The sequence below is a fragment of the Rissa tridactyla genome, chromosome 2 (assembly GCF_028500815.1).
Source record: "Rissa tridactyla isolate bRisTri1 chromosome 2, bRisTri1.patW.cur.20221130, whole genome shotgun sequence".
Lineage (NCBI taxonomy): Eukaryota > Metazoa > Chordata > Aves > Charadriiformes > Laridae > Rissa > Rissa tridactyla.
Window position 1 is genome coordinate 147,972,694 of NC_071467.1, and position 23,897 is coordinate 147,996,590.

Below are 23,897 nucleotides of genomic sequence, written 5' to 3' on the forward strand. Positions count from 1 at the left end.
CAAACTGCTGGAATCTGTTACCAGCTCACAAGTTACATCTTGACCAAGAAGCACCTGAAGTGTCCATACCGGGTTGTCACCAGTCTCTTAACCTCCTCCCCCCTTAAGTCCACTCCACCAAGATCAGCCTTTGGTAACTCCCAATTTACAGGAAATAACAGCAAACACCTAAATAATTTCTCACTCGCTTCACTTTCCGTCCTCCTTTGGCAAACTTCGGTCTTCCCCAGACAGATATTACATTGATTGAAGGATTTAACTTTAGTCTGCCTTAAGATTTAAGGCAATAGTTAAAGTTGTAAATAGTTTTTGCAACCATTAATAAAGCATCAGAGCAGCAATACTCACACACACAGAGCAGAATTCAATGGACTACGGGCATAGCATGAGCTGAGGAATAAGACTCAGCTGCACTTACCACGATGGAGATCTAGTCAACAACAAACTGAGTCCCGACTGACCTTGTCATGGTCAAGTGTTTAAAACAGGCCATAAGATACTGCCTTTAAAGCACCTCTTTCTCTGTGTTAATTCCAAGTGGAGCCGAGGGCGACTAGTTCAGCTCCAGACGTCTGCTACTGCAGAGGCCGGCTGGGTTTCACTTATCACTCCTTCGCTACTCTGCTAATCAAATATTTGCAAAGCACCTACTTACTGAGAACTATTATGTAGTACGAACAATTTTTGGAGGCCGAGGATAAAGACTGTTGACTTTTATGCAAAATACATTCTTACCTCGCAGAGAATATAAATATAGAAAGTCACATGAGCAAACAGCGAAGAGCCCGTGCAAAGGTGCCGGGAGGAAAAACCCAAACCGTCAGCGCTGGGAAGATGCACAAGAAGCAGAAGGTCTGTGAGCAGCTGCCCTTTTTGTGAGAATTAAACCTGTGCAAGCGCTTTGAACTAGTAGTAATGTTCACTGCAGGCTGAGGAGGGGGAAGAGAAGGAAGGAAGACGAGAAAAAATACAAAGCCTCAGTTTTGGTTTCTTAAATAATTTGATGCGACTTTTATACATGAGCCTGTAACTGTCAACACACTTCAACATGAAATATGCAGTGTTATTGACAGAAGATATTTTCTTGGCCCTAAATTTGCATCTGAATTATCAGTCACTTACACCGTAGCTAGCTTGAGATTTGTTCTTTTTAAAGCAGTGGATTACGCCTCCTGAACATTTTTCTGATGATATAAAACTGTATTTTACAACCAACCATATACTGTTATCCAGTTTTTAATAAAAGGACAGGTAGGGAAAAGGAAAAAAAAGTCATTAGCAAAAATAATGCTAGACTGGAAAGAACAACTAGCAAACACATTTATACCACCAAAAAATATTTCTTCATGTCTGAAGTCTTAACCATCCCAGAAGACTTCCCACCTCATGTGGAGCGAGCCTGATTCTTTGATTAGTATATAATTATTACCATATATCATTTCCATGCAAAATCTTTTATATTTCTTGCACTAATCCATGCATACGTTCACTGAAATTTTAGAAAGGCTCCCAAATATTTTAAATAAAAAATCCTGGGTGCAGTATTTAACCTATAACGACATCAAGTTTAATTTAGTGAGATTTTTTCGCTTATTAGTTAGGGAACCTGAGTTACAAAAAAATGAAGAGTGCTGCCATTCAAGGAGAAGCCATGCTTTTCTTATCTGTTACTGTCTGGATGAAGATATTTATTTGTAGCAGGAGTATTACCCATGAGAAATGGCTAATGAACCAAAGGAGCTTAACCATACCTTTAGGAAGGATTTGACAGGACTTGGATCAACTCTCACAAAAAGCAACACCCGTATATCCTAAGAGCACAGAGGCAAAAACCTGCTGCCACATTTGTGAGGAGCCATTTAGCAAAACGGTGACGAACAGCAACCTGGAAAGCAGGCTTGTGCTAAAAATAACCACCGTTTTCTTCTTCTGGAAAAATCAAAGCACACTCAAGCCTCCAGAAGCAGAAATCTGTATTAACAGAAAAGGAAGTATGAAACTATGATAAAGTCCTAAAGATAGTTTCTATGTGCAATGTAAACAATCAACGGGTAACAGGCTGGATTTGCTCTTTGAGAAAACCAGAACAATCCCAGGAGGAAGTTTTGCTCACAACACAGAGTCACTCGTCTCACAGCTCTAGTGAAGATCTCTGCCTTTGGGCAATGTAGGATTTAAGTCCAAAATCTTTGATTCCTTCTCCTGCGCCGTCCCAAACTGTACTCCGCAGGAAGGCTTGGGCTGGGTGTGACACATAAATACATGGTTGTGGACATAATCAAGATAAGCGAGCAATTACTATGAAAAGTGTGCAGAAGTCTACAGTCAGAAGAAAGAATCCTCACAAACACTTTTCGGCATTCAAGAATGGCGACTCATCTCAATGGTCTCTTTTTCAAATGCACGTCAGGCTCTCTTCCAAAATAATCTCTTCGTTTTCTGCTGAACCACCAGTAACCAAGGAAAGCAGAACAAATGAAACCAGTGTCACAGCAGTTTTTTTGTGGGTAGCCTTCCCCTCTCTCTGAAATGCTACACCAAGACATTGGATTCAAGATAAAACAAGCTAAAACATTTAAAACAGAAAGAAAAGAACGAAACAATGGTTATATCTAGCGGGGGAAAAAAGTCACTGTATTTTGCACAATAGATTTAATGCCGATGTCAATATTCAGTTTCGAGACAAACTAATACCGTATGAAATGTACAACGTGGGGCAGATATTTTAAAGACAAGGCATTTGGAGTAAAGGTGCCTTTGACTGAAGTTCGGTGGTCAGGCACAGCAGCGCTGAAGACACCCTTAATGGTTCTGAGTTTGACATAACGATGTCCATGAGTGTTTCGCCCCAAATGCATCAGACTCTGGTGTCTCCGGATAGCAGAGAGGATGCACAGTCACCCTGTCAAAAGCTTCTGCTGAGGATCAGAGGCCTGACTGTCTTTCATCCCAAAGGCTGTGCATCAAAAATATCGACACTGATATCTATGCAGCTGAAACAAAACTGGAATAAAGGTGGTGAATCAGACTCTCAGTGTTTGCCTTCCCGCTATGCAAGAGAGTGAGGCCTAGGCTGCCGTACTCAAACTGCAGTAACTTAATGGAAATTCCCACTGACATTGACAGGTTAACAGGAAGAAAAGCCAAGAACTCTAGAAAAAAAGTAAACGAAGGAGAGAGAAACTCACCGATAGGAAGGAAGAAAGCCAAAAAAACGCAGGCGAAATCCAAGCTATCAGCGTGACGCTCAACCTAAACCATCTATTTTTGGAGTTACAAGTTGTTCTGGGCACAACACCTGCCTGACTATCTTTGTGAATGTTTCTAAATAAATAAGCCAACAGAAGCAGCTTACCTGGCCTCTCATACACAGCGATTTGGAAAGGAAACAAAAGGAGACTGACCAATAATACGGGTAAAATGGCAATTCTGCATTATAAGTAAAGCACTGCAAATTCAACAGAAGAGAGCATTATTCTTGTTCCAATCTTTTCTGACCCAAATCTTGTTATTGCAAGGAAGAGCTGAGTCAGCTGCCTTCTGAATTAAATTTAACTGCTTTTCTATAAGCTGAACAAAAATCCTAAAGCCTTGGTAGGAAGAAATGGCAAAGGGCCCTCAAAGTGGCCTTTCATTTTTTCCTGAAAACCACTTTCCACAGAAGTCGTTTGCTGTACCTAACACCAAGCCCTGTGTTGGTCAAGGTGGGGAGCTGCAGGCAGCCTAAGCAGGTCTGGTGCGTCCAGGCTCTGTGCCTCTCCCCATCCTCCCCCCCGCGTTGTCCCCAGTGCTGGTGGCTTTGCTCTTGCTGAGCCGCAAGGACAATTACTGTGGTTCTTCCTCCTCCTTTCAGTGAGTTAACAGGCTGAAATGGCTCACCACAGTGCCACATCAACCCAAGGCAGCAGGAGAGCAGGACGGGGGGGAGGGGATACGCAGCATGACGGCAAGCAGTAAATTGGGCAGAATATTATACGGCGGTAGAGTATTTCATCCTGAGCAGTCCATACCATAACCCTGTGGTAAGCCCGTACCAACGATTTCCATTCATTTATTTCTGGTGCCAAGTCATCGACTGGGTCTAACCAACCAGCGTCTTGCCTCAAATTGCAGGGGACTTTCTCAGCAGATGGATGGGACAGGACTGTGACAGTCTCATTTGTCAGGCCACAGTTACAGAAAAGAAAATGACAGAGCACACGCCACATCGTTTTCTGAAGTTCCAGAAGCTGCTGAGATCTACTTTTAGTTTTTGAACACTGAATTCGTAAAACTAATTCTTCCTATACTATCCTGACAGTTTTAGTTGGAAAAGAATGCTAGCAATAGGTTCTCCTATCTGATTATTCTGGGCTATCTCTGGTTAAGCAGGGTGCTTTTCATCTACATGAAAAACAACTAACCCCAAACAAAAATAAGTATTTGCACCAAATCACTCTATAACCGCCTTAACAGGACGTTTAGTGCTCTACATGGAGTATATTCAATTTTTTTTTTTTACCTCTTTAGATAAGTTATGTTTATTTGAAAAGACATAAAATAAAAATCTTTATGAACCACCAGATTCTCGGGTTGGTATTAAGCTCATGTAGTAACTCCCATTATACTACCTACAGTATAACCATAATGCATCATTAGTACTAGGAAAAAAATAACATTTTTTTAAACAGTTATGTCTCAGTGCCTGATATGAGTTCGATGTTTTTAAGACAGCATAACACCAAACAGTATGGAACTGCAGACTCTTGATTAGTAAGCTACACCTATTTCACTGGAAAATACAATGAACTCGGGGAGACTCATGAAAAATCCTCTATTTAATTACAGCACTTATCTTCCTGAAAGTTTAAAAATGCATTTAAAAGTATCCCCCCCAACTTGAAAATATAAAACGTGTTAAAAGCCCGCCCATCCCCCCACCCCCAGCCCCGAGTTGGGTCAGATCCTATAAATCAATAAAAGCAGGTCTTCAACAAGATATGAAAACACAAGGCAAGTTTTTCAGGTTTACTCCAGCAGGACTTGGGAAGCCAGCTGCAGAGCTGGGAACACAGATAGAAGCAATTTCGACCTTATCAAACCTGAAATTTTACTTAGGTCTAGACAGATCCAATAGGAGCTCACACAGGCATATATTTAATTAGCCCACGCATGCACGTTAGTGAAATGTTGCCCACTTAGAGCCTCACCCAGGCTACAAAACCCACCCCAGGAGCTATAAAGCTGACACTTCTAGTAAGCACAGAAGTAGGTGCTGCTCCTGCGGTTACACGATTAGCAGTAGCAACAGAGCAGTCCAAGTTACTAACACGCCATCACCTCGAACGCAGACGCACCAGTATCCATAACCACATTAGAAATCCCTAACCAAGCAAGGAGACATCTTTGGGCTGGATGCTACCTTCCACTGCTGGGGTAATCTCAAAGCAAAAAGAATTATGACAAAAACAGAGTGGTAGAGTCTGCCTTCAACTATTGATATTCCATTATTGTAGCACATTAAAAAAAAAACCAAAACAAACCAACACACCCCCCCCCCCAATTCAAGAACTTGAAACTACTCAACAGTTTTGTAGTTACAATAAATCTTTATCACTCCATACGAACATAAGAAACTTACTGAGGACTTTCCTAACAAGTCATTTTCTTCATATTTAATTCAGTCTTTTTCTGTCTTTTGGATAGGGGTTTGTCTTGTATACAAATGATATACAATTTTTTTTGGAGATCAATGAAAAAAAACTAGCATAAGTTTAAGACGAGCATTCGATTTGCTGTTGTGGGAGCCTACAGGAGTATATTGGCACACGCTCTGCCAACTCTTGACTTTTATGCATCCCTACTGTGGGTTTTGAGAACTATAGGGTGCTGCAGCTAAACATCTGCAATGACTGATTCAAAGGTTTAAAGACCTTCTCTTAAAAAGGAACAAATGCCAAGCGTTACTAATTATCCCAAAGATTTCAAAGCAACAAAGATGAACGTAAAAATATGAACAGTAAAATCACACCAGAAAATATTCTTCCTGTGTCCTTGCCTGCAGATGGGGACTAGAGCAGACATGGTGGAGGACTGTAGAGGTTGACTATATTTCACTTGATAAGCTCTTTCAAACCAGTGCCTAATAAACAGGAAACAGAAGATGGAGAAAACCTGTATTTTACAGATGTTGAGAGATTCATACTGAAGAAGAGTTTATAAAATTCAGAGGAGGCAATATAACAAAATATTGCAGACCTGGTTTTTGTCCTGTCTTACCAAATACCTGTTAAATAAAATTAATATAGTTTCTGAAATGCCTTCATATAATTTCTGTTTGATAAAGAAAACTAGGCACATCAAAAGTAAGAGGCTGGCTGTTCATTACAGGAATCATTTCTTCCACACGGAAGAAATCCCTTTATTCCTTCCTAGAACTGCATCACCACGGCGTTTGGGTATCCTAGGCTTCCCAGAGCTTGCCCCAGTCCCACCACCCTTCACCTGAGCTACCAGTGAGCACAATACAACAGGGCAGCAGTTAGCTCCTTAGAGTTTGATCCGTCTTTTTTTTTCTTTTAGAGGAGAAAGCACCATTTTCCACATCCCCAAGATTACTACAGACGAGATTGCTATTCCTCCTACTTTTACATATTGATACTTTTACGTATTGATGACACGGAAAATGCAGCGGCTTGAACAGCTCGAGCGAGGCTGCTGGATGAGGGCAGTTTTGGGAGATGAACTCCCAACGCCATCGACCACTGGAGCTGCTGCAATGTTTTTGGAACAGCCAGGACCACTTGCCTTTCCACTCTCTTGCAGCAAGAAAGTGAAAGGACAATGACAATATTCAGAAGTTACCTTAGAAAGGTGCAGTGACTTTGTTCTTCTAAAGCATCGGAGATGAGCGCAGGCTAGCAGAAGCAGACTATCAGCTACCGCACGATGCCAGAATGACAAGGGGCGTTTTCCCTCCCCTCAGTACGATCCTGAGCTGGAGAGATGACACAGTACCACAGGAATCCCCGTCCTGTTTCACACCGACTACCATCAGCTGACAACACCGTAGAAATCAAAGGATCCATTTAATTGCTAACCACTTGTTGTCAGTTCAGCTGTAGATGCTTCTCTGACAAGGATGCACATAAAACTCGAGAAAGATAACGCAACAGGAATGACTTGATATTTCTTAGGAAGATGACTGTGCCTGTGTAGGATTTTTTCATTGACACTACTGAATTTTCTATTTTTGTTACATACTTCGACCCATAAAAACAGGTGTATTTTGTGTGCTCTGGTGCTTGATCAAACCGCCATATTTTCCAAACACTTCTCCAGAAAAAATGCAGAACATCACCATTTTAAGGAGCCTTTCCTGTTTTTAAAACTTTACAGCTCGCTAGCAGCTACCAGCAGCATTCATACGCTCCAGCGTTCCACCTTTTGTCCTTGGTGGCTCCGCTTATGCTCTGCAATCAGATGACTAAAGAAATCTCTTTACAGGTTATTTGTATCATAGAAAGAAACCAGCTTCTACAGACTGTGATAGAAGCACATGGAAGAGCAGCAACAGGTGACAAGACGCAGAGATGCTTGAAACTCCTGAGGTCTACCCGCAGCGAATTGTAACTCCATGTTACCGCAAAAGTTTCATAGACTATAAAGAAGGGAAGACATTAAGGAGGACTAATCAGGTGATTAATTCAATTGATTAATCTCAATCAATCGAGATTCAGCTCTGAAGCAATGGAACACCTCCTGGTACAACAGAAATTACCACTACTGAGCGAGGTCCTTCTCAGGAAAGCAAATTCACACCTCAACCATCTACTGCCAGTAATGGGAAACATTATCATTTTTCATTTCCACCCTCTTTCTCAACACACATCATTTTCTGGCAGGACGTGGACTAAATGGATCTTCGGGAGGTGGCAGTTTTCATCTTGAAGCTCTGAACTGCCTTGACTCATTCCACACAGTTACTGCATCGCTGATAAAAATCCAACTCATTTGGGCTTGCAGAACTCTAAGGTTAAAACGTAACTTTTCAATATTTAAAGAAAATATAAAATAACATCTACTATATACATACGGAAGCAAAACAACCAAAAGTGTTAGGAAAATGAAAGGGGGGATTAAGGCCACAGGAGTGTATAAATAATGCAAGGAAGGAGAAAAAGGAGGGGGAGCAAAGTCAACAAACTTCTCTCTCCCTCACTGCATCCCGTATTTTATTATCTAGCAGGAGACATACGGTGAGTAAGGAGGATAAGGAAGGAAGGAAGGAGAGCTACTTACAGAAGGAACAAGACCCACCAGTTGTGCTTCTTCTGGTACAAACTGTTATATTAATATAGCAGCAAACTTCAGGCAAGCAGACTGACGGACTGATTTTTTTTCTGACTTCACACGGCAAGAAAAACTTTTAAACCTTCACTGATAAAGCTTCATAAGGAAGGAGAAGGCAGCACAGATAACATCATTACTGTGATATACCATTTGGTTAATTAGCATTTTTAACCCCTAAGGAAACAGTAAAAATGGGAAATGCACGCTGTTTCAAGCACAAAGAGAGCGCCACGCAGTAAGTTTTTCTCAGGTGTTGGTTGCTAAGCAATCTCTACCTCTGAGATGCTTAAAAAAAGGATGAGAAAACCTTTTCATAGACATAATTCAGAAGTAGCCACAACCAGGTATCAGAACAATTATAAACGTACTTTTTTGATTATAACAGATATTTAGGATAGAGAGCATAAATTCAATCCATTACCATGTGTGTAAAGACCGTTTGATTAAGGAGGGTCTGGGCAGCAAGTTTCTCATCTGGCAACAGCTCATTCTTTTCTTCCTGGAGGTGTCTGAAGGGGCAGACTGGGAGGTGGGGATGGGATGGGATGGGATGGCCTGTTGCACAAATCTGTCACCTTGGACTGTGTCCCCACGCGTGCTGTGAGAGCAGCGCCAATTCCTGCTGCAGGAAGCCGCGCCGCTTACTACGGGAGCAGATTCTCCTGAAGGAGAGCATCCGTTCCCTAAGCAAGCAGTAACTGATGTTCCATTCCATTTCCATTAGACTTCAAGTCTCTACAAGCCATTTAACTCTGAATTTCGCATTCCCCATGTTTTTAAGTTTCCACAGAAACTTGTGAACAAACCACTATATTCTAAAAAACAATTAACTTATTGAGTAAAGCTTATGTTACAGCTGGCTCGCTATTGTTTCCTCTGCGGCCTCAATATTTAGGGTTTAAAATGAGATTTCAATGGAAATTATTGTCAGTTTGAACTCTTTCATGAAAAGCTTCAATTGCCTCCTTACACAAGGATGTTTTTCCATTGAGGCTGGATCTGTACTAGCCATTCCCGTCTCGGGAGGAACATGGTGTCATTAACTGTCACACACAGCGCTCTGAGGCCGCATAAACAGAGTCAGGCTTGTCCAGCTTCTGCTCTTTCTCCCTCACTACAGAAGCAACTGTAGGATCTAGACTGATTTACACATTAAAACAATTAATTGCTGTTCTGTAAACTAGATTTCTTCCAATTCTCCTGTAACAGAATGATGTTTTTCTAAACATTCATCACTTGCAAAAGGCATTTAAAAAGTAGGCACGATGAAGTTGTTACAGATGTTATTTATGATCTGTTTAAAACTCTTGCATTATTATTTTAATCCAGATTGTCCCCTATAAGAACAATGTGAAGATCAACTTCCTTTTAATGGCTAAAAAACATGCACTATGAACAGTCAGTAATAAAATTAGATTAAAATGCTTTAAGGGCAACCATACAGAACTGTAATCCTCCAGTCCAAGATGGCAAATTCCAGCATAAAGTGATTATAATCCTAAACAGAACCACGGTACACTCTGACCCTTTTCTACTTACAGGAAAAAAACCCACCACAATCCAAACTTTGAGTCAGATGCTGTCACAAGAACTACCCTGCATGGACAAGAATTTTGCAATAAAACTCAGCTGAGAAAATAAAACAGAATACGATGCTGGCATTACAACGTACAAAATCTCTATCCCAAAACACCTGGTCAAGGAGCACTGCCAAAGCGACTGCTTTTTAGGTAATGCATGTGGATTAAAATGCACAGTTTATGGGAATTTAAGACATTATACCTCACCACCAACAACCAGTCCGCACCAGTTCCTTCCCCTGAGATAAAGTGGCTAAACTTGGGCTCACGCAGCAGCACGCTGACCTGCCCTCACGCGCGGTGTTAGCAGAAGTCCAGCTTCGCCTGTAGACCAAACATCTGCACTGAGTATCTGCTGCGTGACCGTGAATTCTCTTTTCAACAGAGGCAGCAAGTCTTGAGCCTGCTGCAGGTAGTTTAATAAACCAGCTTTTTTCAGATTTTTTTAATGAAAACGCTTTATTAATATGAGGAAACAGAAAGCAAAACTTTTCTAATCAATTTCCCCAGGGCTGTACAGAACAACGTCCGAAGGTTTCATTAGAGAATTTTGGAATGTTTTTTCTTCTCCTTTCTCAATCATGATGACGACAGACAAATAAGAATTAGTTATGTTCATCAATATTTCTGAGCAACTGCAATAGCATAACAATTGGGGAAGATATCAGAGCCTTCAAATGCTTTGCTGCAAATTATTCTTAAGAGTTCATAAACCATCTTTGCATACTTATAATCCTGCTATAGTAATATAAGCATTTTTGGTTCCACAGAAGTATTAAATATTGTTCAGGGCTTTAGTAGATTTGACTCAAGTCTTTGCTTTTAGCAAGAAAGAGAAGGTGATTTCCTAGGAAGAGATACAGCTTTCCCTTCTCCCTGTCCTTATATTCAGCCATGTAGCGTCTTGGAAATGAAGGTCCACAGTTCTTATTTCCTCACTGGTCCAACAAGAACCAGCCCTCCTCTTCTCCCCTGCAAATTAGAACATACTTTGTTTTCGGAGGCTGAAGGTTTTGGAAGTTCCTGTCCCCGCTTTCGTTATTTTACAGTCTAATGCGGCAGCTTCACATGCCAATACATCTGGCACGTCTTTATTATGCCACTTGGCGTTCATCATTGCTTTCAGTGTAATGCTGCAACCACAAGGGCAGAAGTATACACCACTTAGACAAGACGCAAGAGCCCTCAAATGCTTTACTGCAAATTGTTCTCCAGAGATCTTTCAGAACTAACGTACTCAAGCAACAACTTAGATGCTCTTAACCTCAGTCTTATCCTCAGCTCATCATCATAAGTGCTGCTAAGACAAATTTTGAAAGTTCAACAAGATTCACCAGGAGCATTAGAAAAGCCCACCCCTAGATGAGGACGGCAGAGAAGATGCAATGTGAAGGATGAGGGTCATGATACTTACAATGTGTTATCACTTTGAGTATCTTAACAAGTCCCAGAGGAAATCTTAGCCTCTCCCACAGGACTTACTTCCCTGCAGTAAGTACTATCAGCACGACAAAGAACCCAAAATGCAAGATAATTTCCTTTTTTGTGCAATAAAGCCCACGGCGTTCTTAGCTATCCTCCTGTATACCTACCTCCCCGCTTGCAGAAAGTTGGATTTTGCAAGTAAAGCTACTTGATACTTTTTTTCCCTTCACAAGGGTGGGGGGTATCTCTTAACCCGTTTTTAACAAACTTAAATAAATTTGCCTGACAACGTCAGTTGTCAACAACAATAAAAGAGAAGAAAGTTATACATTCACCATCTTCCAGAAAGCTTCTGTAGGGAAATTAGCACCACACAGCCCAATACAAGGTTTTACAGGAAGGATAAGATTAAAAGGGGAAAAAAAAAAGGCAAGTTGATTTTATGCCTTCACACTCTCAGATTTCACTTGCTCACTCCCACGTAATCCCAAGTCCCAAGATGTTGTGTCCACCACATGGTTTTGCCACAGAAGGAAACTTCGTCGTCTTGTCCTCCTGAAATTTTGGGGGTTCCCAACTGGTGATAAAAACTGAATTTCAGATCGATTTTTCGGAGTCACTAATTAATATTGGGTGGTCCTTTGTCTCAAAATCACTCTAACTTCAGTTTCTGTCAGCACTAGGTCAGGCTGCATCCCCATTTTTCTGCTTTTCCTCCCAAGCTAAGAGGAACAGGGAGAGCATGTGGGACGTGCTGCAGCTTCATTACTCTTCTCCTGGTGCTACGACGCAGCGTTTTCTGGCAGCCGGCCGTTTTAGCCTGTTGGTCTTGACATAAACAACACATTCCTCAGATTTTACAGCAAGGGATGGTGTCCTTGGTTATCAACACCGGCCATTTTTTTAACCCTTTATTCTGCAGGTTTCTACAATCCTTACCATGCACGTTTCTATTCATGCTGCATTTCTATCGATCTTAATGTTTCTGTTACAAAACTCTACAATTCCACAGCTTTTTCAAATGACCACAGAGTTCACGATGAGCTTAAAGGATTAAGCCTCTAAGATGTCTTCAAGCTTTTCTGTGATCTAGTTTTGCTACACAAAGGAGACAGAAAACACACAACACCTTGTTTTTTCTGCTCTTGCCTCTGCCTCTAAATCCCCCATGGTATATATACGCTGTTTCAATCTGAAAACAGTATTTGGGATGTCACAACTAACCATTTGAAGCTGGTTAACTGGTAGCGAAACAGCAACAGATCAAAGGAAAAGCCTGTTTCAGAACAGAAGACTTCCGTTGAGCAAAACAAAATAAAAAAAAAAATAAATCATGTCACAGGTGTAACATGAAGGGATGCATCACCTACATCAAAAATCCCTTGATTTATATAATACATATTAATCTTAATGCTTGAGATTTAACTATTATTTTCATTTACCAGCGACTGAATATACTCTTTACTAAATTAAATAATTTTATTTTTTATTTTTTGCTGTGTAACAGGGTGCGTGGACGACAGGGAAATTAGATTTCCTTGGCTTTTTAGAATATTAGAAAATTACAGTTGACAATTATTTACAAAAAAGTAGCGGTTTAATTCAGAATTTGTATAATATACTAAAAAAGAAAATAGAAGTGGATACCAGCTAAAGATAACTCCTTAAACAGTCTTGACTATACTTTAATGACTTTAGCAAAGCCATTATCCGTGCTTTACTATCCAAGCTGATTTCTTTTAATCACCATCTTTCAAGATTTTTGAGGCAGCATATTTGACTCTCTCATACCTCACTTTTATTCATATATGGAGCAAGAAGGAAAAACTCTTGCAACTTCAAATTATGTAGCTGAATAAGATTAAATTTAAAACGAAATGGAAGTCTTCTTGACACCTACAGAACAGGCCTCTGCCAGGCAAAGGTAATTTTAACAGACTAAAATTTGCATCAAAGTTCTTATTGTAAATGATCTCTTATTCAAGTTTAGTACTCTGATCTTTAAAATCTGAAGAAACAAGCATACAATACTTTCAAATTTCAACCTGCTGTAGCTACAGGCACTGTGCCTGCGTTCCCTATTAAGACAATTAATCAGTAAAAAACTTCATTTTAAAATGCATTTTCAACTATATTGTATAAGAGATGACTGCTTGCTTGAGTTAACTGGGGTGAAGGCATTAGGTGATGCCTGCATTGGCATCTCCTTCTAAAGAGGAATCTCACAAATTTATTATTTTTAAAACTCTAGGCAAAATCTGTTCTTTTTTTGTTTTCTTATTCTTCAACCATACGCTTCACCTCCTGAAGTAATACAAGAAATCCTCACGTGGGGAGACCTGGCGAGCACTGCGTCTGAAGAGCCCACCTTCCAAAGGCAGGTGGCAGCCAAGGGGGATGCACCACAGAGACGTGCCTGCACTTTTCTGCTTTAAATAAAGCAAACGCGCATCCCAGCCACACTTTGCTCTTGCAATCCAAACTCTGGGTCCAGACAAAGCTGCTAATCGTCCGTTTGGCAGCAGAGTCAGATCTGGGACGAGAAGGTAGTGCCGGAAATTGAGACAAGAAAAGAAGTCCCTTGTGTTCCCATACCCATCAGCGAATGGGCAGAGAGAGGATCAAATCTCCATTATGATCAGTTAGTCTTATTGATTTAACTGGAAACTAGATAAAGCCTTAGATATCTGATTCCATAACAGTGCTTTCTACCCTGCTTCAGTCAAACCATGGCTTCTTCTACATCGAAGCCGTGGTACGTCTTCTCATAGGAATCACTATTTTGCTGTCATTTCCGTTCTCGTTGTATTTACAACCAGTAACGGTGAACACGTGTCAAATGGGAATATAAATTTATTGCAGAAAATAAGACATATTTATGCTTTTACCACGTTCTTCACTCTCCTACTCCAAAATGAGTTATGCAGCCATTTATGTGTTCAAGAATGTTTCATTAATATTAAAAGCTCGGATTCTACTCCTACACTTTCAAGCTGATGGCGACTGCTGCTAGAAAGACACAGGCAGCACTAGCAATCAGGCGAACGCACACCTTCTGCCAAACAAATCCGAGGCAAATCTATGACAAACTGACAACTATAGCTTTCCTGTTGTTTTACCATGAGCACTTGCCTCCACCATGCTTTGTGTTATCATCTCTTGGTAGATATCTGAAATGGTATAGTTGCAAGAGGTTAAAAGAGTTACTATCTTCAAAAAGTAAAGGCATGTCTTTTTTTTTTTTTTCCCAAGACAACAAAATTGTTCCCACTATTACAGAGGTCTAAAGAAAGAACACACAACAGATATATCTGCTACGTAAAATCCTAACTTGCTCCAACAATGTATGAAGATCCGTTACTATTGAGTTTTACAGCACAGCAACATTGGCTTGAAGTTACTCCTGCTAATTTATAAAAAGTCTTACCGTGTAGGAAAGTTCCAGTTTCTAGGATCACTGTTGGCATATGTTTTGATATAAAAGCAATGTTAAAATGTCTAGCCCACACATTTGTAGAAAGATGCCCAAGTATACAATCTAGAGGCTTGAAGCCAAAAACAACCTCTGAACGAGTTTCAATTTTTTCCTTATTTTCAGGTACCTGGGAACTGACAGTGTTGCTCTTACTGATGTTTAGTCTTTGCATTTTCCAGTTGGAACCAGCCAATTGATGCTGCTTTGTAGGTAGTAGGAACCTGAAGGGAATTTAAACAGGAGGATTATTTTCTTCCAGGTTTTAAAGAAGCACTTATTTATAAAAAATGGTCCATTTTATTTTTCAGTCTCTTTTATCCTTTGCAACCCAGTCTTTCCCACTAGGAAAAGGCCTGAGCTGCTGGCCACATTTGCCTTGTGCATTCAGGAACTGGATACAGCAGGATTAATTCAGATCCTCAAAACAACACAAGTACGTACTAATGTTTACTATTTTTCACTTTTAGAGAAAAGGATGTCTGCAAGAGGAAAAATGTCCCACCCCATCTCCCCTCCAAGCCTGATGTGAAATCACTCAGATTTCTTTAACTCAGCCTTTAGTAATACAGATATGGGGGGCCGTTTTTTGTAGGAGAGACGGGAGGAGCAAGTGAAGGGCAGGTGAAAGACGGCAGTGGATGGTTTGTTGCTCCTCTGTTTTTAAATCAGCAGCCAAACAGTTCTGCTGGGCAGCTGCTGGTGCAGCCACGAGCAGGACGGAACAGACGAGGCTTTTAAATGTGTCTTCTCATTCCACTTACTTTTAATTGCACATGCGTTTGTACATGTGTCAAGGGGGAACAGAAGACAGTAACTTAACTTGCTTTATTATCAGGAAATTAATTTTGAAGTTTTTTCTAAGGATTTGTTGGTACCATTAATTTAGGACTAACTTGACCTTCTCATTCACTTCAACACACAGCATTTTGAATCTGAGGCATATTTTTCCACACCCCCTCCCACCCCAGCACATAGTAATCAATAATTAATATGTGAGGACATACTCCAATTAATTTTGCACAAGAAGTCTTGAAGAATGCAAGCAGAGCCTTCTTCTGGACTCAGACACATTTATACTTCTTTTAAAGCTTCTCAAAACGTTTCTGAAGTCCAAAAATACTTGTTCCTTATTAAGGTCAGTTCTGCTGGGGAATCAGCCTTGCAGAATCTCCTCCCTCTCCCTTTAGCCACCACCCAGCGAGTGTGTCCCACCCAGTCAGCACTGCCAAATCAAGTTAAGCTTGTGTTCCTTCTAGAGAGAAGCCACTACATAAGATTGAACGTACAAGCTATTTCCTCTTGCCTTTTCTTGGTTATGATAAGCAAATCTGCACTAGAATGTTTTTCCTTCAAATTATCAGAATTAAGTCGAACACAGGAGTTCAACACAGAGCTTGAGGAGCTGACAGTTACTGAATGACTGGAGGAGCTTTGCATGGATAGGATTCTCTAACCAGAGAGAAAGTAACGGATTCTTAACTTCTAAAAGAGACTTGGTATTCCTCTATTGCACTGTCTCACAACAAGGCTTTATTTTATTCCCCATTTGCCTCTTCCAATCTCTCGCATTTAGGCATGGAAAAAGAACAAGAAAGTAATGACTTCTTTATTTTAAAGACCGTTGTCTGGCTTCAAATTTTAGCAATGGTTTAAGTTCAGACTTCAGAAGGCGCTAAATTCTTGAAAATCCACGAGGATTTTGCGAGTATGGCTCACTGCTTTTTATGGAGCCCATATAACAGCTCAAGCAGTGCCAGAAAGGGAAGTTCCAGCTGACTCCTCCCACCCGCTCCCGCACGCTGGCCGCCGGCCGGCTCCTCAAACTTCCGAGTGGGGAGGAGAAACGGGACACTTTTCTGCTATTCTGAAGAGTGAAAAAAGCTTATAGGAGCCTACCTCTCTCTAAGCACGATCAGGATGGTTGGCAACGCAGCCTGACGTCACTTTTGAGCTCCCGCGCAGCAAATAGTAGAGATGCGCTCTGCCCAACTAGCACGCAGATTACTTCCACGGCACACGCATCAAATTTGAAATCAAAAATATATTTGTCTGTCTGGAAAGCTCTGACAGATCCCTCCCAGCTCCATAAAAGATGGATTTTAAGAGAAGCCTAAGAAAAACCCTAAAACATTTTATTAAAATTTTCTTACGTCTGAGGTATTTTACATTCTGTTAAAATTTAAGTATTGCAAAGTAATTTTGAGTACAAAATTCAGGACAGAAAAAAAAAAAGCAGCTATATGCGTTCACATTTATCAGCATCACTAGAGGAATGGTCAAGGAATGAACAGACACAACAAGTTAAAGCGATGAAAAGGATAATAGGCAACAGATCCTCCATCACAGCCGGATGGGGCTTTGAGCAGCCTGGTCTAGTGGGAGGTGTCCCGGCCCATGGCAGGGGGGTGGAACTAGATGATCTTTAAGGTCCTTTCCAACCCAAACCGTTCCGTGATTCTACGATACTAGACTAAAAGACTTATAAATACAGGCAGGTAGGAGGGAAGGTGGAGGTATTAGGGCATAGCAGTTTCAGTCTCCCCTCCCACCCGTGCTGGCACTTGGGGCTGAAGAAAATCTAGCTTCATTTCCTGCTGCTACTGTGCAGCTACCTCCAGACAGCCATTTGTTTCACAGTGCATACTCAAAAGATGATTAGCTATCCCACCTCCCGGGCAAGATTTTCCTCCTACAGACTTAGTGATATACAGATATCAATAATTTTTTTTTTTTTTTAAACTGACAGAGTCTTAATTCAGGAATAACAGAATTAATTTGTGCAACAAAAGCTATCAAAGGGCCTCTTCAAAAATGTTACAGATCTTCAAATGGAACAAGGTCACTTACCATTCATTTCCCTGACTGCAAGTCAATACCTCTGTCTTCTGACCTTCTTCCAATAACCCTGGTCGACAAATACGGCTTTTATTTATCCCCCTAAAACATTTTTTTTTAAACTATCCCTAAATGGTTATAAACACTGATGTTGCTGGACCTAACAAGATACTTCGGCATATGAGTGAGTAAACTACAGGTGTTTGAACTGTAGCCCGGGTTCTTTTATACACTTTGATGCCTTAAAGCAATTTAAAACAAACATCAGGAACATGACCATGTTCTGACAAGAGAACACTGCAGCCCTCTGTGAGACAAAGGTGATGTGCAACCATAAAATAACCGCTTTAGAGTTAGGAAGTCACGTTAAGTGGCAAGAGAAAGGGGATGAGCCTATTATAACCCTAAACCATACCTTAAATACCCTCAAATAAAGCGACAGATTAAAAGTCTGATGATGCAGGACCACTAAATGGAACCTGATTTCAGGACCACTAAATGGAACAGTTTTTCCACATTTTGATAATATGCTATGATGCCACTTCGTCAAGGAACAGAACCAACAATGTTCACGTCAGTGAAGCCCGACGCTGAGAAGTTCACAGAAGCTACTGATGCCTTTGGTCACCCTGATGTGACACGAACAACTCACTTCACTTACAGGTAGTCACGGAAGATATAAAGTCAAGTTTCCCTTTTGTACATTTAGATGATTCAAGTTGACTAAAGAAAAATAAAAGCACCGTGTCTCAATTTCAATTTGTAGACCCACCAGTACAACTTTTGACACAGAATGCTTGCTCAGAGAAACAGAGCCTAAAAAGCAAAGTTACAGGCAAACCGAAGATGACAGTATATGACAAGATTGTAGTGCCTCGGTGTGCAGGCAACATGTTTGAATTGCAAATAAAATAATAACCAAGAAGCACATAAAAAGGGAGAAGTTACCACACGAAGGAAAATGAAGTACATTTTCATCCTCTCTCAGGTGCAGCAACTAATGACAGACTGTAGAGAATACATAGAAATTGACTTTTAACTGAGACCACGCATGGTAACACCAGTGAGAGTTAACAGGTTTTATATTGAGAAGTGTGTGTTTAACTTCCAGCAATAGCAATTACTGATTTTTCAAGTTATCTTTTCCTATAAGCTCAGTCTAACTGACCAACTTTAATGAGTCTTACACAGCACATAAGATGTGCTTTATGATAAGAGGGCAACAAGAATTTGATTGCAAATTATCCAGAGACTTCAACTCTATCATGAACATAACAAATGCAAGACATGTAAACTTCATGCTGTCATATGAAAACCTCTTATTTATTAAAATATTCATATCAATAATGAAAAACTTTCACATAAATAACGAGTACACTGAACAGAAAGCCTTTAACTCTACACATCACACATTATAGAGAAGTACGTAAGTAATCATTAATTACTTTCTGTTAATAATTTGATGCTTTTTATCATAAAAGTCAGATTAGTGATTCCGCTCAGATCCTGTGAAGGCCTAAGTAAAAGCATCAAAGCAGTTTTATCGGGTTCACTAGACAGTGCTAAGAGACTACACGGTGTCCACCTCTGACCACTCATTGCAATTCCTTTATTTCACTTCAGCCTTACATTTTTTCATTAGGACTCAAATGGAACAAGCTGCAGCTTTGGACTTTGATAAAAGGTCACTTCATAATTTTGTACTTTATTCATCTCCTCAGCTAAAAGCTATAGGAAAAAAAAATTAAATTTGCAGCTCGTTCTTACACATCTCTCAACACAGAAAGTAAATGACGATGATATCATTCCATGCAAGGCCAGATTTTTAGTTACATTTTCAGAAAGGAGGATGAGATGAAGCTAACAGCAGCAGATGTATACGCTGAAGGAAGCCAGTGGTCCATGTCCGCAAGCACCCACTCACTGCTGGATCTGCAGCACTTGAGGTAAAGGTTTGAAACTTGTCAACCGTAAAAATCCTGTGTTTGAAAAAAAGCCATTAACCTAGCTGCTAATTACATTACTTGAATCAAGGAAACAATCTTTAATCTTAGCTGAGGTGGTGTGTCGAGGACAAGGGCAAGATTTACTTCTTACAAACTCCTTAGGCAGAGCTTTCCCTCCATCTGTCCTTTTAACAGGCGAAAGCAAGGTTCATCATTTCAATTATCCAGGTGGACAACTGAAAGCACCAAGATTAGATGGTAAAGCAAAGACTAAACACGGGTCTTGATTATCAGCTGCCTCCCTTACTCACAGTGATGAGCCTTTTGTATGGTGTTTAACAAAACTGATTGAAGTCTCACAGGCTGAACTGATGAAGGGGACATTACGTTATATCAGAGTAGCATCCCGAGTGCAAATTCTCACGAGTAACTACTTATTGCAACATTTCTCAATCATTAAAATAGTCTGAATAAAAATAGTACTAACAAATATAAAATACATAACCAAACCGCAAAGAATTAGCCAGGAAAGCCTGTAAGGCAAGCAAGAGAAGGAACAATAAAAACAAGAGTAAAACTGTATTTGGATTGGTTTCAAATTCACTACATCAAGATCATTAGAATTATATTTTCTACTGTGCTGAAGATATTTAAGAAGTAATACAGAAAACATATTAATTTTGAACTGGAATAGCAGGAACTCATCATTGACAAAGCAGATGTCTATCACCTTGATGGTTTAAAATTCAGTGCTCTTCCTGCAATATAGACAGCAAGTCTGCAGTACGTCACAATGACTTGTGATCAAAGATTAAATAAAGATTGTTAGCTTATATCCTCTAAAAACTTAAATTTGCATCTCTCCTGAAACCACATTAAGAGTCCTATGTTAACAAATGTTAGATAAACTTGAATTATGTTTGGTCCAAAGGCACAAAATCCTATAAAAAGTCTTCTGTATCCACCTTTTAAAGTGAAGTGGAAACATCAAAGTAACAACCTTGAGTTACTGCACTTTCAAAGACCTGATCTCCCAGTTTTCCTTAGCAGTCCTGTTTGAGATACACCTCAAGGTCACACTGCAACAAGAACACGGCACAAGAACAGATACTGTGGTTCAACGGAGAGTTCATCTAGCCCGGACTTTGCATGGCACTGACTGGAAATAAATACCCCAGGGAGCAGTGTAAGAACTGAACACACAAGAAACTTTTGTCAGCTTCCGCATAGCACAGAAGGTAGCTTCTATGCATTTAGTACCACTCAATGGGTCAGTCTTACTAACCCATCCACTGTAGCCTTGAGCTTCCATAGATGTTTAGCATCCACAGTACCCGTCAGCAATGACTTTGGCTGCTTGCTGCAAGAACCACCGCTTGGTTGTTTTGAACCTGGTTTCTACGTCTTTCATGAAAAAAAGGCAAAAATTGTTTCCTACCCAGGCCTCAGTTTAACTTAAGAATTTTCAGATTTCTGACATCTCCTTCAGTCATCATTTTTCCAGCCTGAGAAGTCTTGACTCTTAGTCAATTCTTTACGTCAAAGCTGTTCCGTATCTTTGATCATCCTCGTTGCCCTCAAACTGAGCTTTAAGCTCTACTGTACCTCTTGCATATAACATTCAAAACGTGGCTGCAAGCTGGATTTACAAAGTATCATGACAATCTTTTCTATCTTACTCCTTATTCCTCTTCTACTAACTCACAGCTACTGCTTGTTTGGCTCCTAGTGAATGCTGACATACTACCAAAGCCTCACTCCCGAATGGTTATGGCCAGTTTAGCATCCATCACTCCGTATGCAGAACTGGGGCTGTCCTCCTCAAGGCGTGACTTTTGGGAAGCTACTCTGATAAATTACAACATTGCAAATTCAGTCACTGGAGTTCTTCTGTGGCTCTTTGCCGTTGTACCTCAAGCTTTCTTAGAAAATCTTAGATGCCAATAGTAATTTGTGCTGCCTGGAAGTGACTTTTTCTACTGATACAGCCAAGCATTTACTTCTGCCCTATGTTCTTTATCTTTTAGGGAATTATTTATGCATGCAAAGGCCTTCCCTTTTTATGCTATGGCTAACTAGCTTCATTTAAAGACTTCGGTGAGGGATCATCTCAAAATGGCTTTTTTTGTTTTCAAGGCAGTTGTCCTGCTTCTAGTTGTCTCCTTCATCCTCTCCAGCTTTCTTCTGCCCTTTTGTAATTCTCTTGCTGGGTGGCACACACTGGCACTCTGCTTCAGATACGATCTCCATGTCCTGTATCTGTCTCCTTCACTATGGTCCATGTCACCTTGAGAGATTTAAGAACTGTCTCATTACTTTATTTTTAAGCAGCTTTTATTTTTCTCTCTCTTTTTTTATAGCATCTCTTTGAATGAAGTAGACTTTGACACAAGTATGTGGTGATGTACAAAAGGTTAGAAAGGCTTAAATCTTTCTTTAAAGAATACAAAAGTCCACTCTCACCTACCATTTCTTCTAGCGATGCTGTGTGACGAACAAGTGTGTACTAAGCACAGCTGGTGCACACCACTGTACTCATGTTACACAAGCTGACACTTCCACTGACTCTTAAATTATAGGCCTCAATGCCTTAAAAAAAAGGGAGGACAAAAAAAATCCAAAGACAGAAACACGGATTTGATAAAGTTAGATTTATGGCTCTCTTAAATCACTGCCAGAATGGTTTATTTAGATGGGTTTTGTTTTTAATATATTTATTATTAATAATATATTTATTCAGCAACCATTTTATATATTAAAAACTTTATTTGTTCACCAACTCCTTCTCTCACTGCAAGATACCAGCACTGGAATAAATCCTGTTTCCACATAAGTAATTTATATGTGAATTTAAAAAAACCCCAAACAAATCAACACACACACCCCCTCCCCCCAACTCTACAATTTTATAATCCAGACTGTGGAGTAGTTCAATGAAAGTCAATAAATTCAAACCAACTGACATACCCTTATAGACAGGGTCCGTGTGGATTATTGACAAACTAGACAAAACCATTCACAAACAAGCACACTTTATTTCGTTTACAAACCCAGACTATTGCAGGAAACAAGCACACGGCAGTAGTTTGTTACTTGTGAACCACTCTGAACGGAGAGACAGCGCCTTTACATCGATCATACACGGCACACATACTGAATCGAGGTTAGGTTTAAAAGGCTTCAAAAAGCTTTATACAGAAAGAAGACTGATCTGGGAAACATGTTGTCAAAGAAGAGGTGTCAGGATGGAACAGTGCATTCGTGCTCCAAGATACGATTAGTTACAAGCATTAGGTCAATGCTATCACATTTATTTTAAAAAGTTTTTGCAGATAGGCTAAATATGTGCCGGCTTTTAAATACTGATGAATTTACAGTTGTGGGATGAGATACAGAAGTACCAGCACATATTTTCATTTTAAGTATGCAATGATTTCGAAATCTGGAGCAGTACAGGAGTTTAGGGAGGAAAGGAAGATGAAATCCCTTTGTAGGGAAATGGAAAGGATTCCCCTGGAAGAGAATATAGCTAAGTCAGCAGTTCATAAACACACATGGTGTTGCACTAACTGAAAATCTGACCTGCTCCTCTTTTAATCCCATAGGTTACTTCCTAAGCAAGCGATAAAGCTACCTATTTCCCTCTCTGTTAAAGATGGCGCTTTGAAGGAAGCCAAAGTCAGGCTCCCCAGCAGAAGCAAAGCAAGAGCAGAGCCGACAGAGGGACAAATGTATGGAGGAACCACCCTTGTGCACAAAGTTTCACATGTGGAAAGCATGTAAGAAGGGCGAGGGGGGCAGCTGAGCTCTTGCTTTCTGCCTGTTGGAGAAGTTCCTTCACAATCAGAAAAGGTTTAGAATATAGAGTTAAGGATTCCTGAGTATACCAGTCAAAAGCAGATGAACAGAACCATCCTCTTCAACCTTCTGAAATGAGGTTGAAAGAACTTCATTCAGAAAGAACCACAAGAAATACCTCCATCATCCTTTCTGGTAACGGGTATGTCTGAGCACTAACATAAAAAAAAAAAAACCAAAAACAAAACCCCCCACCACAGAAAACAAACAAAAAAGCCCAAGAGGCTGCAAGACAGCAGGGAGATACCAGAGCTGGTGCTAAACTAATAGCTTGCACTACAAGCAGTCAGCGCACAGCAACTCAAGCTGAGGTGAGCTGCTTACATTAATTACTGGCTGATAATCAAGTGCTGCTGTCAAACCACTTGTGCCCAACGCTCCGCAGCTCCTGAGACCCAGATCATCTCTCTGCCAGTACGAGAATCTCATTCTCTTTCCAACATAAGT

General features: G+C 40.3%; 1 protein-coding gene and 1 long non-coding RNA gene across 7 annotated transcripts in view; both read right to left on the reverse strand.

The window, feature by feature from the left end:
• PIP4K2A (phosphatidylinositol-5-phosphate 4-kinase type 2 alpha) overlaps positions 1 to 23,897 on the reverse strand; it is a 115,880-nt gene that overhangs the window by 69,020 nt on the left and 22,963 nt on the right. The gene's annotated exons all lie outside the window — the stretch shown is intronic.
• Positions 22,608 to 23,893, reverse strand: LOC128904740 (uncharacterized). The gene is made up of 2 exons (XR_008464621.1): positions 23,775 to 23,893; positions 22,608 to 23,105 (listed from the first exon to the last, which is right to left on the reverse strand). It is a non-coding gene; the product is annotated as an uncharacterized LOC128904740 (long non-coding RNA).